At 53.8% G+C, this 14782-nt stretch overlaps 1 protein-coding gene across 6 annotated transcripts in view; it reads right to left on the reverse strand.

Moving 5' to 3' along the window:
• Window positions 1-14782, reverse strand: part of CHD4 (chromodomain helicase DNA binding protein 4) — a 197894-nt gene that overhangs the window by 104365 nt on the left and 78747 nt on the right. The gene's annotated exons all lie outside the window — the stretch shown is intronic.

Here is a 14782-nt window from a genome sequence, read left to right on the forward strand (position 1 = left end):
AATACGGAACTATAAGAAAAAGAATTTACGGTAAGTAAACAAAGAAGGGAATTTTGTTACTTACCGTAAATTCCTTTTCTTCTAGCTCCAATTGGGAGACCCAGACGATTAGTTTTCATTGGGTGTATAGCTACTGCCTCCGGAGGCCACACAAAGCATTACACTAAAAAGTGTAAGGCCCCTCCCCTTCTGGCTATACACCCCCCGTGGGATCACGGGCTGCTCAGTTTTAGTGCTAAAGCAAGAAGGAGGAAAGCCAATAACTGGTTTAAACAAATTCAATCCGAAGTAACATCGGAGAACTGAAACCGTTCAACATGAACAACATGTGTACCCGAAAAAAACAAAAATCCCGAAGGAAACAGGGCGGGTGCTGGGTCTCCCAATTGGAGCTAGAAGAAAAGGAATTTACGGTAAGTAACAAAGAAGGGAATTTTGTTACTTACCGTAAATTCCTTTTCTTCTAGCTCTTATTGGGAGACCCAGACGATTGGGGTGTATAGCACTGCCTCCGGAGGCCACACAAAGCAATTACACTAAAAAGTGTAAGGCCCCTCCCCTTCTGGCTATACACCCCCAGTGGGATCACTGGCTCACCAGTTTTAGTGCAAAAGCAAGAAGGAGGAAAGCCAATAACTGGTTTAAACAAATTCTCTCCGAGTAACATCGGAGAACTGAAAACCGTTCAACATGAACAACATGTGTACCCGCAAACAAACCAACAATCCCGAAGGACAACAGGGCGGGTGCTGGGTCTCCCAATAAGAGCTAGAAGAAAAGGAATTTACGGTAAGTAACAAAATTCCCTTCTTCTTCGGCGCTCTATTGGGAGACCCAGACGATTGGGACGTCCAAAAGCTGTCCCTGGGTGGGTAAAGAAATACCTCATGTTAGAGCTGCAAGACAGCCCTCCCCTACGGGGAGGCAACTGCCGCCTGCAGGACTCTTCTACCTAGGCTGGCGTCCGCCGAAGCATAGGTATGCACCTGATAATGTTTGGTGAAAGTGTGCAGACTCGACCAGGTAGCTGCCTGGCACACCTGTTGAGCCGTAGCCTGGTGTCGTAATGCCCAGGATGCACCCACGGCTCTGGTAGAATGGGCCTTCAGCCCTGATGGAACCGGAAGCCCAGCAGAACGGTAGGCTTCAAGAATTGGTTCTTTGATCCATCGAGCCAGGGTGGCCTTAGAAGCCTGCGACCCTTTGCGCTTACCAGCGACAAGGACAAAGAGTGCATCCGAACGGCGCAAGGGCGCCGTGCGGGAAATGTAGATTCTGAGTGCTCTCACCAGATCTAACAAATGTAAATCCTTCTCATACCGATGAACTGCATGAGGACAAAACGAAGGCAAACAGATATCCTGATTAAGATGAAAAGAGGATACCAACTTCGGGAGAAACTCCTGAATAGGGCGCAGCACAACCTTGTCCTGGTGGAAGACCAGGAAGGGAGCCTTGGATGATAGTGCTGCTAGCTCAGACACTCTCCGAAGAGATGTGATCGCTACCAGAAAAGCCACTTTCTGTGATAGTCTAGAAAGTGAAACCTCCTTCAGAGGCTCGAAGGGCGGCTTCTGGAGGGCAACTAGTACCCTGTTCAGATCCCATGGATCTAACGGCCGCTTGTACGGGGGTACGATATGGCAAACCCCCTGTAGGAACGTGCGCACCTTAGGAAGGCGTGCCAAACGCCTCTGAAAAAAGACGGATAGCGCCGAGACCTGACCTTTAAGGGAGCCGAGCGACAAACCTTTTTCTAACCCAGATTGCAGGAAAGAAAGAAAGGTAGGCAATGCAAATGGCCAGGGAGACACTCCCTGAGCAGAGCACCAGGATAAAAATATCCTCCACGTTCTGTGGTAGATCTTAGCGGACGTGGGCTTCCTAGCCTGTCTCATGGTGGCAACGACCCCTTGGGACAATCCTGAAGACGTTAGGATCCAGGACTCAATGGCCACACAGTCAGGTTCAGGGCCGCAGAATTCCGATGGAAAAACGGCCCTTGAGACAGTAAGTCTGGTCGGTCTGGGAGTGCCCACGGTTGGCCGACCGTGAGCCGCCACAGATCCGGATACCACGCCCTCCTCGGCCAGTCTGGGGCGACAAGTATGACGCGGCTGCAATCGGATCTGATCTTGCGTAGCACTCTGGGCAAGAGTGCCAGAGGTGGAAACACATAAGGGAGCCGGAACTGCGACCAATCTTGCACTAGGGCGTCTGCCGCCAGCGCTCTTTGATCGCGAGACCGTGCCATGAAGGTTGGGACCTTGTTGTTGTGCCGTGACGCCATTAGGTCGACGTCCGGCACCCCCCAGCGGCGACAGATTTCCTGAAACACGTCTGGGTGAAGGGACCATTCCCTTGCGTCCATGCCCTGGCGACTGAGGAAGTCCGCTTCCCAGTTTTCTACGCCGGGGATGTGAACTGCGGATATGGTGGAGGCTGTGGCTTCCACCCACATCAGAATCCGCCGGACTTCCTGGAAGGCTTGCCGACTGCGTGTCCCCTCTTGGTGGTTGATGTATGCCACCGCTGTGGAGTTGTCCGACTGAATTCGGATCTGCCTTCCTTCCAGCCACTGCTGGAAGGCTAGTAGGGCAAGATACACTGCTCTGATTTCCAGAACATTGATCTGAAGGGTGGACTCCTGCTGAGACCACGTACCCTGAGCCCTGTGGTGGAGGAAGACTGCTCCCCACCCTGACAGACTCGCGTCTGTCGTGACCACCGCCCAAGACGGTGGTAGGAAGGATCTTCCCTGTGATAATGAGGTGGGAAGAAGCCACCACTGCAGAGAGTCTTTGGCCGTCTGGGAAAGGGAGACTTTCCTGTCCAGGGATGTTGACTTCCCGTCCCATTGGCGGAGAATGTCCCATTGAAGTGGACGCAGATGAAACTGCGCAAACGGAACCACCTCTATTGCCGCCACCATCTTCCCGAGGAAGTGCATGAGGCGTCTTAAGGAGTGCGGCTGACTTTGAAGGAGAGCCTGCACCCCAGTCTGTAGAGACCGCTGCTTGTCCAGCGGAAGCTTCACTATCGCTGAGAGAGTATGAAACTCCATGCCAAGATACGTTAGTGATTGGGTCGGTGACAGGTTTGACTTTGGGAAGTTGATGATCCACCCGAACGCCTGGAGAGTCTCCAGTGCAACATTCAGGCTGAGTTGGCATGCCTCTTGAGAGGGTGCCTTGACCAGTAGATCGTCCAAGTAAGGGATCACAGAGTGTCCGTGAGAGTGCAAGACTGCTACCACTGCCGCCATGATCTTGGTGAACACCCGAGGGGCTGTCGCCAGACCAAATGGCAGAGCTACGAACTGAAGGTGGTCGTCTCCTATCACGAAGCGTAGAAAGCATTGGTGCTCTGTAGCAATCGGCACGTGGAGATAAGCATCTTTGATGTCTATTGATGCTAGGAAATCTCCTTGAGACATTGAGGCAATGACTGAGCGGAGGGATTCCATCCGGAACCGCCTGGCGTTCACATGCTTGTTGAGCAGTTTTAGGTCCAGAACAGGACGGAAGGAGCCGTCCTTTTTTGGAACCACAAAGAGATTGGAGTAAAATCCTCGCCCCCGTTCCTGAGGGGGGGACAGGGATCACGACTCCTTCTGCTCTTAGAGAGTCCACCGCCTGCAGCAGGGCATCTGCTCGGTTGGGGTGTGGGGAGGTTCTGAAGAACCGAAGTGGAGGCCGAGAACTGAACTCGATTCTGTACCCGCGAGACAGAATGTCTGTTACCCACCGGTCTTTGACCTGTGACAGCCAAATGTCGCAAAAGCGGGAGAGCCTGCCACCGACCGAGGATGCGGAGGGAGGAGGCCGAAAGTCATGAGGTAGCCGCTTTGGAAGCGGTTCCTCCATTTGCTTTCCTGGGGCGTGAGTGAGCCCGCCAGGAATCTGAGCTCCCTTGTTCTTTCTGAGTCCTTTTGGACGAGGAGAATTGGGCCTTGCCCGAGCCTCGAAAGGACCGAAACCTCGACTGCCACTTTTTCTGTTGAGGTTTACTTGCTCTGGGCTGTGGTAAGGAAGAGTCCTTACCCTTGGACTGTTTTATGATTTCAGCCAATGGCTCACCAAACAGTCTGTCTCTAGATAATGGCAAGCTGGTTAAGCATTTTTTAGAACCAGCATCTGCTTTCCAGTCCTTTAACCACAAGGCTCTGCGCAAAACCACAGAATTGGCGGACGCCATAGCGGTACGGCTCGTAGATTCTAGGACAGCATTGATAGCATAGGTCGCAAACGCAGACATTTGCGAAGTTAGGGACGCCACTTGCGGCACTGCTGGATGTATGAAAGCATCCACCTGTGCTAAACCAGCTGAAATAGCTTGGAGTGCCCACACGGCCGCGAATGCTGGAGCAAACGACGCGCCGATAGATTCATAGACAGATTTCAACCAAAGGTCCATCTGTCTGTCGTTGGCATCTTTAAGTGAGGCGCCATCCTCTACTGCGACTATGGATCTAGCCGCAAGCTTGGAAATTGGGGGATCCACCTTTGGACACTGGGTCCAGCGTTTGGCCACCTCAGAGGGAAAAGGATAACGGGTATCCTTAGAACGTTTAGAGAAACGCTTGTCTGGATGAGCGTCGTGTTTCTGGATCGATTCTCTGAAGTCAGAGTGGTCCAAAAAAGCACTTAATTTACGCTTGGGATATAGGAAATGGAACTTCTCCTGCTGTGCAGCTGCCTCCTCTGCAGAAGGGGCTGGGGGAGAAATATCCAACAGTCTATTAATTGCCGATATAAGGTCATTAACCATGGCGTCACCATCAGGGGCATCCAGATTGAGAGGGGCCTCAGGATTAGAATCCTGATCACCGTCCTCAGTCTCATCACAGAGAGACTCTTCTCGCTGAGACCCTGAGCAGTGTGATGACGTGGAGGGTCTTTCCCAGCGAGCTCGCTTAGGCTGCCTGGGACTGTCATCTGAGTCAGAGACTTCAGCCTGTGATGCTTGAGACCCCCCTGAAGTACGGATTAGTTCCAACTGAGGGGGACCGGAGAGCATAGACACAGCAGTGTCCATGGTCTGAGCAACTGGCCTGGACTGCAAGGTCTCCAGGATTTTTGCCATAGTCACAGACATTTTATCAGCAAAAACTGCAAAGTCTGTCCCAGTCACCGGGGCAGGGTTCACAGGCGTCTCTGCCTGGGCCACTACCACCATAGGCTCTGGCTGACGAAGTGCCACTGGGACTGAACATTGCACACAATGAGAGTCGTTGGAGCCTGCTGGTAGATTAGCCCCACATGCAGTACAAACAGTTTTGTATACAGCCTGTGCCTTGGCACCCTTGCGTTTTGCGGATGACATGTTGCTGCCTCCTCAGAGCAGTACAGGGTGTCCAGCCAAGAAGCGACCTTACAGTGCAACTATATATATATATGGTACCAAGAAAAAAGTACACTAATATAACACTGAGGCACTAGTGGGGCCAGCACTAAAGTGCAGCTTACCGCCCGCTAAGGAGCGGGTGTGTGGTCGCCGAAATCCCTTTAGTCTGGGTCTCCCAGAGCCTGCTGCCTCTCCCCAGCCAGACCGCATGTGTAATGGCTGCCGGCGTCCTTGTGGAGAGGGGGGGCGGGCCCTGGGTGTATACAGACGAAGAGCGGGAAGCCTGCTTCCCACTGTGCCTAGTGAGAGGGCTGGAGCATGTAAATAAAGCTCCAGCCCTCGGCGCTGCCAATTGAGCAGCGTCTCTCCCCTACCCTGATTGACAGGGTGGGGGCGGGAACGAAGCGGCGCTAGGCCGCAGAAGCCGGGGGCTAAAGTTAGAAGCGCCGCCGCCGTAAAAGCGCGGTCGGCGCAAAGTCCCCGGCGCACCACAAGTCGCAGCTGCGCCGCCGCTCCAGTAGCGGTCGGCGCAGTAGTTCCCAACATGTAACGTCACTCAGCAAAGCTGCAGTGACCTAACCCCAGCGCTACTGTCCCCGGCGCACTATAACGCTCAGCAAGCCTTGAGAATGTCCGTGCCTGCCGGGGACACAGAGTACCTGAAAGTTGCAGGGCCTTGTCCCTGAACGGCACTCCCGCTCCAAATCCAGCAGGTTCTCTGGGTCTGTGGATGGAGCCCGGCCCCAGGGCTTGGGGGCCGGCAAGATCCCACTTCCACAGAGCCCTCCAGGGGATGTGGAAGGAAAACAGCATGTGGGCTCCAGCCTCTGTACCAGCAATAGGTACCTCAACCTTACAAGCACCACCGCGGGTGAGAAGGGAGCATGCTGGGGGCCCCATAAGGGCCCTCTTTTCTTCCATCCGATATAGCCAGCAGCTACTGCTGACTACAAACAGTGGAGCTATGCGTGGATGTCTGACCTCCTTCGCACAAAGCAGAAAACTGGTGAGCCAGTGATCCCACTGGGGGTGTATAGCCAGAAGGGGAGGGGCCTTACACTTTTTAGTGTAATTGCTTTGTGTGGCCTCCGGAGCCAGTGCTATACACCCCAATCGTCTGGGTCTCCCAATAGAGCGCCGAAGAAATTCCCTTCTTCGGCGCTCCATTGGGAGACCCAGACGATTGGGACGTCCAAAAGCAGTCCCTGGGTGGGTAAATTAATACCTCAAGTTAGAGCTGTAAAACAGCCCTCCCCTACGAGGAGGCAACCGCCGCCTGCAGGACTCTTCTACCTAGGCTGGCGTCCGCCGAAGCGTAGGTATGCACCTGATAATGTTTGGTGAAAGTGAAACATCCCAAAACTAATCGTCTGGGTCTCCCAATGGAGCGCCGAAGAAATTCTCTTTTTCTTTACCGTTCCTTTGGGAGACCCAGACCATGGGACGTTCCAAAGCAGTCCCTGGGTGGGAAATAAACCGAACAAAGTAAGAAGTAGGCAAAACCTAACTTCACAAATGGGCGACAGCCGCCTGAAGGATGCGTCTGCCCAAGCTCGCATCTGCCAAAGCATGAGCATGCACTTGGTAGTGCTTCGAAAAGGTATGCAAACTGGACCAAGTGGCAGCCTGACAGACCTGCTGAGCCGTAGCCTGGTGCCTGAAAGCCCAAGGGGCACCAACAGCTCTAGTCGAATGTGCCTTGATCCCCGGCGGGGGAGGCACCTGAGAACTCTGGTAGGCGTCCGAAACGGTCGATCTGATCCAACGGGCTAAGGTCGGCATAGAAGCAGAGAGAGCCTTACGCCGACCTGTGGTTAGCACAAAAAGAGACCGCCTAATAGAAGCGGTGCGAGACACATAGATCCGGAGCGCCCGCACCAGATCCAGAGTATGCAGCGCTTTTTGAAAGCGATGAACAGGAGCCGGACAAAAGGAAGGTAGGGTAATGTCCTGGTTACGGTGGAAAGGGAGAGACCACCTTAGGAAGAAAGTCCGGAGTCGGACGGAGAACCACCTTGTCTTGATGGAACACTAAAAAAGGTGACTCCGAAGAGAGCGCGGCCAAATCAGAGACTCTCCTGAGGGAAGTTATGGCCACCAGAAAGGCCACCTTCTGTGAAAGACGATGCAAAGAGACCTCCCTAAGTGGCTCAAAGGGGGGTTTCTGCAAAACCGTGAGAACCAAATTAAGGTCCCAGGGATCCAAGGGCCGCCGATAAGGCGGAATGATGCGAGACGCGCCTTGCATGAAGGTGCGGACCTGAGCCAGCCGGGCGAGACGCCGCTGGAACAGAACTGACAGAGCTGAGACTTGTCCCTTGAGAGAGTTGAGGGACAGTCCTAGCTGCAGACCGGACTGTAGAAAAGACAAAAGGGTCGGCAAAGAGAATGGCCAAGGAGGATGTCCGGAAGAGCGACACCAGGACAGGAAAATTTTCCAAGTCCTGTGATAGATCTTAGCGGAGGAAGACTTACGGGCCCGAGTCATAGTGGAGATGACTTCAGGAGGAATACCAGAAGCCGTCAAGAGCCAGGACTCAAGAGCCACGACGTCACTTTGAGAGCCGCAGAATTCGGGCGGAAAAACGGACCTTGTGAGAGAAGGTCTGGACGGTCCGGGAGATGCCACGGCATCTCTACGGACAGATGGAGCAGGTCTGGATACCAAGCTCGCCTGGGCCAGTCCGGTGCAATGAGGATGACTCGACGGCCCTCCATTCTGATCTTGCGCAGAACTCTGGGCAAGAGAGCTAGAGGGGGAAACACGTAGGACAGACGAAACTGGGACCAGTCTTGAACCAGTGCGTCCGCGGCGAATGCCTGAGGGTCGTGGGAGCGAGCCACGTAAACAAGAACCTTGTTGTTGTGACAGGATGCCATAAGGTCCACGTCCGGAGTGCCCCACTTGCAGCAGATTGACTGGAACACTGCCGGGTGCAGGGACCACTCGCCACCGTCCACGGTTTGACGGCTGAGATAATCTGCCTCCCAGTTTTCCACGCCTGGGATGTGGACTGCGGATATGGTGGACTTTGAGTCCTCCGCCCATTGAAGGATGCGTTGTGCCTCCAACATTGCTAGGCGGCTGCGTGTCCCTCCTTGGTGATTGATGTAGGCAACCGCTGTCGCGTTGTCTGACTGGACTCGAATGTGCCTGCCCGCCAACAGGTGGTGAAAAGCCAGGAGAGCTAGAAGCACAGCTCTGGTTTCCAGCACATTGATTGAAAGGGCTGACTCGGACGGAGTCCAAGTGCCCTGCGCTCTGTGGTGGAGATATACCGCTCCCCAGCCGGATAGACTGGCATCCGTGGTGAGTATCACCCAGGACGGGGCCAGGAAGGAGCGTCCCTGGGACAGGGAGAGAGGCCGAAGCCACCACTGAAGAGAGCTCCTGGTCCGTGGCGACAGAGCCACTAACCTGTGTAAGGAGGAAGGCCGCTTGTCCCAACAGCGGAGAATGTCCAGCTGCAGGGGACGCAGATGGAACTGGGCAAAGGGAACCGCCTCCATGGACGCCACCATTTGACCCAGCACCTGCATCAGACGCCTGAGGGTATAACGGCGGGGCCTCAGCAGAGAGCGCACCGCTAGCTGGAGTGACTGCTGATTGATTAAGGGCAACTTCACAAGTGCCGGCAAAGTCTCGAACTGCATCCCTAGGTACGTGAGCCTCTGGGTCGGAGTCAGAGTGGATTTGGGCAGATAGACCAGCCACCCGAATTGGGCTAGAGTGGCGAGAGTGAGCGAGACACTCCGCTGACAGTCTACGCTGGATGATGCCTTGACTAGAAGGTCGTCCAGGTAAGGGATCACTGCCAACCCCTGGAGGTTCAGAACCGCAATCACTGCTGCCATGACCTTGGTGAATACCAGAGGGACTGTGGCTAACCCGAAGGGGAGAGCCACAAATTGGAAATGATCTTCTCCGATTGCAAAACGTAACCAACGCTGGTGTGGCACTGCAATTGGCACATGCAGATAGGCATCTCTGATGTCGATGGATGCCAGGAAATCCCCTTGGGTCATTGAGGCAATAACTGATCTCAGAGACTCCATGCGGAAATGCCGCACCTGAACATGCTTGTTGAGAAGCTTGAGATCCAGGATGGGCCGGAAGGTACCGTCCTTTTTGGGAACTAGGAAGAGATGAGAGTAGAAACCTCTGAACCGTTCCCGAGCGGGAACCGGTACAATTACTCCATTGGCCTGCAAGGCTGCGACGGCCTGTGAGAAGGCGGCGGCCTTGGAGCAGGGAGGAGTTGAGAGAAAAGAAGGGAATTTTGTTTACTTACCGTAAATTCCTTTTCTTCTAGCTCCTATTGGGAGACCCAGACAATTGGGTGTATAGCTACTGCCTCCGGAGGCCACACAAAGTATTACACTTTAAAAAGTGTAACCCCTCCCCTCTGCCTATACACCCTCCCGTGCATCACGGGCTCCTCAGTTTTGGTGCAAAAGCAGGAAGGAGGAAACTTATAAATTGGTCTAAGGTAAATTCAATCCGAAGGATGTTCGGAGAACTGAAAACCATGAACCAAAAGAACAATTCAACATGAACAACATGTGTACACAAAAGAACAAAACAGCCCGAAGGGAACAGGGGCGGGTGCTGGGTCTCCCAATAGGAGCTAGAAGAAAAGGAATTTACGGTAAGTAAACAAAATTCCCTTCTTCTTTGTCGCTCCATTGGGAGACCCAGACAATTGGGACGTCCAAAAGCAGTCCCTGGGTGGGTAAAAGAATACCCCGATAAAAAGAGCCGACAACGGCCCTCCTCTTACAGGTGGGCAACCGCCGCCTGAAGGACTCGCCTACCTAGACTGGCATTCGCCGAAGCATAGGTATGCACCTAATAGTGTTTTGTGAAAGTGTGCAGACTAGACCAGGTAGCTGCCTGACACACCTGCTGAGCCGTCGCCCGGTGCCGCAAAGCCCAGGACGCACCCACGGCTCTGGTAGAATGGGCTTTCAGCCCTGAAGGAATCGGAAGCCCAGAAGAACTGTAGGCTTCAAAAATCGGTTCCTTGATCCACCGAGCCAAGGTTGACTTGGAAGCCTGCGACCCCTTACGCTGGCCAGCGACAAGGACAAAGAGCGCATCAGAACGGCGCAGTGGCGCCGTGCGAGACACGTATATCCGGAGTGCTCTCACTAGATCTAACAAATGCAAATCCTTTTCACATTGGTGAATTGGATGAGGGCAAAATGAAGGTAAGGAGATATCCTGATTGAGATGAAAAGGGGACACCACCTTAGGGAGAAAGTCCGGGACCGGACGCAGAACCACCTTATCCTGGTGAAATACCAGGAAGGGGGCTTTGCATGACAGCGCTGCAAGCTCTGACACTCTTCGGAGTGATGTAACTGCCACTAGGAATGCCACCTTCTGCGAAAGACGTGATAGAGAGACATCCCGCAGCGGTTCAAAAGGTGGTTTCTGAAGAGCCCGTAGAACCCTGTTGAGATCCCAGGGTTCCAGCGGCCGCTTGTAAGGTGGGACTATGTGGCAAACTCCCTGCAGGAACGTGCGGACCTGCGGAAGCCTGGCTAGACGCTTTTGAAAAAATACGGATAGCGCCGATACTTGTCCCTTGAGAGAGCCGAGAGACAAACCCTTGTCCATTCCGGATTGAAGGAAGGAAAGAAACGTGGGTAAGGCAAACGGCCAGGGGGTAAACCCCTTATCAGAGCACCAGGCTAAGAAGATCCTCCAAGCCCTGTGATAGATCTTGGCTGACGTTGGTTTCCTGGCCTGTCTCATAGTGGCAATGACCTCTTGAGATAACCCTGAGGACGCTAGGAGCCAGGACTCAATGGCCACACAGTCAGGTTGAGGGCCGCAGAATTCAGATGGAAAAATGGCCCTTGAGACAGCAAGTCTGGTCGGTCTGGGAGCGTCCACGGTTGACCCACCGTGAGGTGCCACAGGTCCGGGTACCACGACCTCCTCAGCCAGTCTGGAGCGACGAGGATGGCGCGGCGGCAGTCGGACCTGATCTTGCGCAACACTCTGGGCAGCATTGCCAGAGGAGGGAATACATAAGGCAGTCGAAACTGCGACCAATCCTGAACTAAGGCGTCCGCCGCCAGAGCTCTGTGATCCTGAGACCGTGCCATGAATGCCGGGACTTTGTTGTTGTGCCGAGACGCCATGAGATCGACGTCCGGCGTTCCCCAGCGGCAACAGATCTCTTGAAACACGTCCGGGTGAAGAGACCATTCCCCTGCGTCCATGCCTTGGCGACTGAGAAAGTCTGCTTCCCAGTTTTCTACGCCCGGGATGTAAACCGCGGAGATGGTGGAGGCTGTGGCCTCCGCCCACAGCAGAATCCGCCGAACTTCTTGGAAGGCTTGACGACTGCGAGTGCCGCCCTGGTGGTTGATGTACGCGACCGCCGTGGCGTTGTCCGACTGTATGCGGATCTGCCTGCCCTCCAGCCACCGATGGAAAGCCTTTAGGGCTAGATACACTGCCCTTATCTCCAGAACATTAATCTGAAGGGAGGACTCTGTCGGAGTCCAGGTTCCCTGAGCCTTGTGGTGGAGAAAAACCGCTCCCCACCCTGACAGACTCGCGTCCGTCGTGACCACAGCCCAGGATGGGGGCAGGAAAGATTTTCCCTTCGACAGAGAAGTGGGAAGAAGCCACCACTGAAGAGAGGTCTTGGCTGCCAGAGAAAGAGAGACGTTCCTGTCTAAGGACGTCGACCTCTTGTCCCATTTGCGGAGAATGTCCCATTGGAGTGGACGCAGATGAAACTGCGCAAAGGGAACTGCCTCCATTGCTGCCACCATCTTCCCCAGGAAGTGCATGAAGCGCCTCAAGGGGTGTGACTGGGCCCGAAGGAGAGATTGCACCCCTGTTTGCAGCGAACGCTGTTTGTCCAGCGGTAGCTTGACTATCGCTGAGAGAGTATGAAACTCCATCCCGAGGTAAGTCAGTGATTGGGTCGGAGTCAATTTTGACTTTGGGAAATTGATGATCCACCCGAACCTCTGGAGAGTCTCCAGAGCAACGGTCAGACTGTGTTGACATGCCACCCGGGAGGGTGCCTTGACTAGAAGATCGTCTAAGTACGGGATCACCGAGTGGCCCTGAGAGTGTAGGACTGCCACAACGGATGCCATGACCTTGGTGAAGACCCGTGGGGCTGTCGCCAGGCCGAAAGGCAGTGCCACAAACTGAAGGTGTTCGTCCCCGATGGCGAAACGCAGGAAGCGCTGATGCTCTGGTGCAATCGGCACATGGAGATAGGCATCCCTGATGTCGATTGATGCTAGGAAGTCTCCTTGGGACATCGAAGCGATGACAGAGCGGAGGGATTCCATGCGAAACCGCCTGGTTCTCACATGTCTGTTGAGCAATTTGAGGTCCAAAACGGGACGGAATGAACCGTCCTTTTTTGGCACCACGAACAGGTTGGAGTAAAAACCGCGACCACGTTCCTGAAGGGGAACTGGGATCACAACTCCTTCTGTCTTCAGAGTGTCCACCGCCTGAAAAAGTGCAACGGTTCGCTCGGGGGGCGGAGATGTTCTGAAAAAACGAGTCGGAGGACGAGAGCTGAACTCTATCCTGTAACCGTGAGACAGAATGTCCCTCACCCATCGGTCTTGGACATGTGGCCACCAGGCGTCGCAAAAGCGGGAGAGCCTGCCACCGACCGAGGATGCGGTTTGGGGAGGCCGAAAGTCATGAGGCCGCCTTGGAGACGGTGCCTCCGGCGGTCTTTGGAGGACGTGACTTAGACCGCCATGCAGAAGAGTTTCTCTGGCTCTTCTGTGGCCTGTTGGACGAAGAGGATTGGGATCTGGCTGAGGGCCGAAAGGACCGAAACCTCGCTTGAATTTTTCTTTGCTGAGGTCTCTTTGGTTTGGGCTGGGGTAAGGACGAGTCCTTTCCCTTGGATTGCTTAATAATTTCATCCAATTGCTCGTCAAACAATCGGTCGCCAGAAAAAGGCAGACCGGTCAAGAACTTCTTGGAAGCAGAGTCTGCCTTCCATTCGCGTAGCCACATGGCCCTGCGGACTGCCACCGAATTGGCGGATGCTACCGCTGTACGGCTAGCCGAGTCCAGGACAGCATTCATGGCGTAGGATGAAAATACCGACGCCTGAGAAGTCAAAGACGCTACTTGCGGAGCAGAGGTACGGGTGACCGCATTAATCTCAGACAGACAAGCTGAGATAGCTTGGAGTGCCCACACTGCTGCAAAGGCTGGGGCAAAGGACGCGCCTATGGCTTCATAGATGGATTTCATTAGGAGCTCTATCTGCCTGTCCGTGGCATCCTTGAGCGATGAACCGTCAGCTACTGCTACTACGGATCTAGCCGCCAGTCTAGAGACTGGAGGATCCACCTTGGGACATTGAGCCCAACCCTTAACTACGTCAGGGGGAAAGGGATAACGTGTGTCATTAAGGCGTTTAGTAAAGCGCTTGTCCGGGAAAGCCCTGTGCTTCTGGACAGCATCTCTGAAGTTAGAGTGATCGAAGAAAGCACTCAGAGTACGTTTGGGAAACCTAAATTGGTGCTTCTCCTGCTGTGAGGCAGACTCCTCTATAGGTGGAGTTGGGGGAGAAAGATCTAGCACCTGGTTGATGGACGCTATAAGGTCATTTACTATGGCGTCCCCTTCAGGTGTGTCAAGATTGACAGCAACATCAGGGTCAGAGTCCTGGGCTGCGACCTCCGCCTCATCCTCTAGAGAGTCCTCAAGCTGAGACCCCGAACAGCGTGATGAAGTCGGGGAAGATTCTAAGCGAGCCCGCTTAGCCGGTCTGGGACTGCGGTCCGTGCCGGAGTCCTCCACGTAATAACTAGAGGCCACCCCAGGAGCACGCTTCGTCGCAAACCGAGAGGGGCCTGGGGGCGATCCCGCAGTGCCCGGGGCCTGTGTAAGGGCCGGTCTGGACTGCAAGACTTCTAGTATCTTAGCAGACCATTTGTCCATAGACTGAGCCATGGATTGTGAAAGTGACTCAGAGTTTCTCAGCTAAAACTGCAAACTCTGTCCCTGCCACCTGTACAGGGGTAGCCGGCGGTTCTACCAGGGCCGAGGGTCCCCCCAGTGCCCCAGGCTCCGGCTGAGCGAGTGCCACAGGGCCCGAGCATTGCTCACAGTGAGGGTAGGTGGAACCTGCAGGTAGCATAGCCGCACAAGAGGTACAGGTTGCAAAATAACCCTGTGTCTTGGCACCCTTGCTCCTTGTGAACGACATGCTGTTGTCTCCCAGGAGAATGATCACTGAGGGATATATAGCCACAAGCTAACAGTACAGCCGAACCGAGAAAATGTATACAAATAAAATATATTATATTATATTATAATATATATATATAATATATATATATAATATATATATATAATATATATATATAATATATATATAATATATATATATATATATATATATATATATATATATATATA

Source organism: Anomaloglossus baeobatrachus, chromosome 5, assembly GCF_048569485.1.
Source record: "Anomaloglossus baeobatrachus isolate aAnoBae1 chromosome 5, aAnoBae1.hap1, whole genome shotgun sequence".
NCBI lineage: Eukaryota > Metazoa > Chordata > Amphibia > Anura > Aromobatidae > Anomaloglossus > Anomaloglossus baeobatrachus.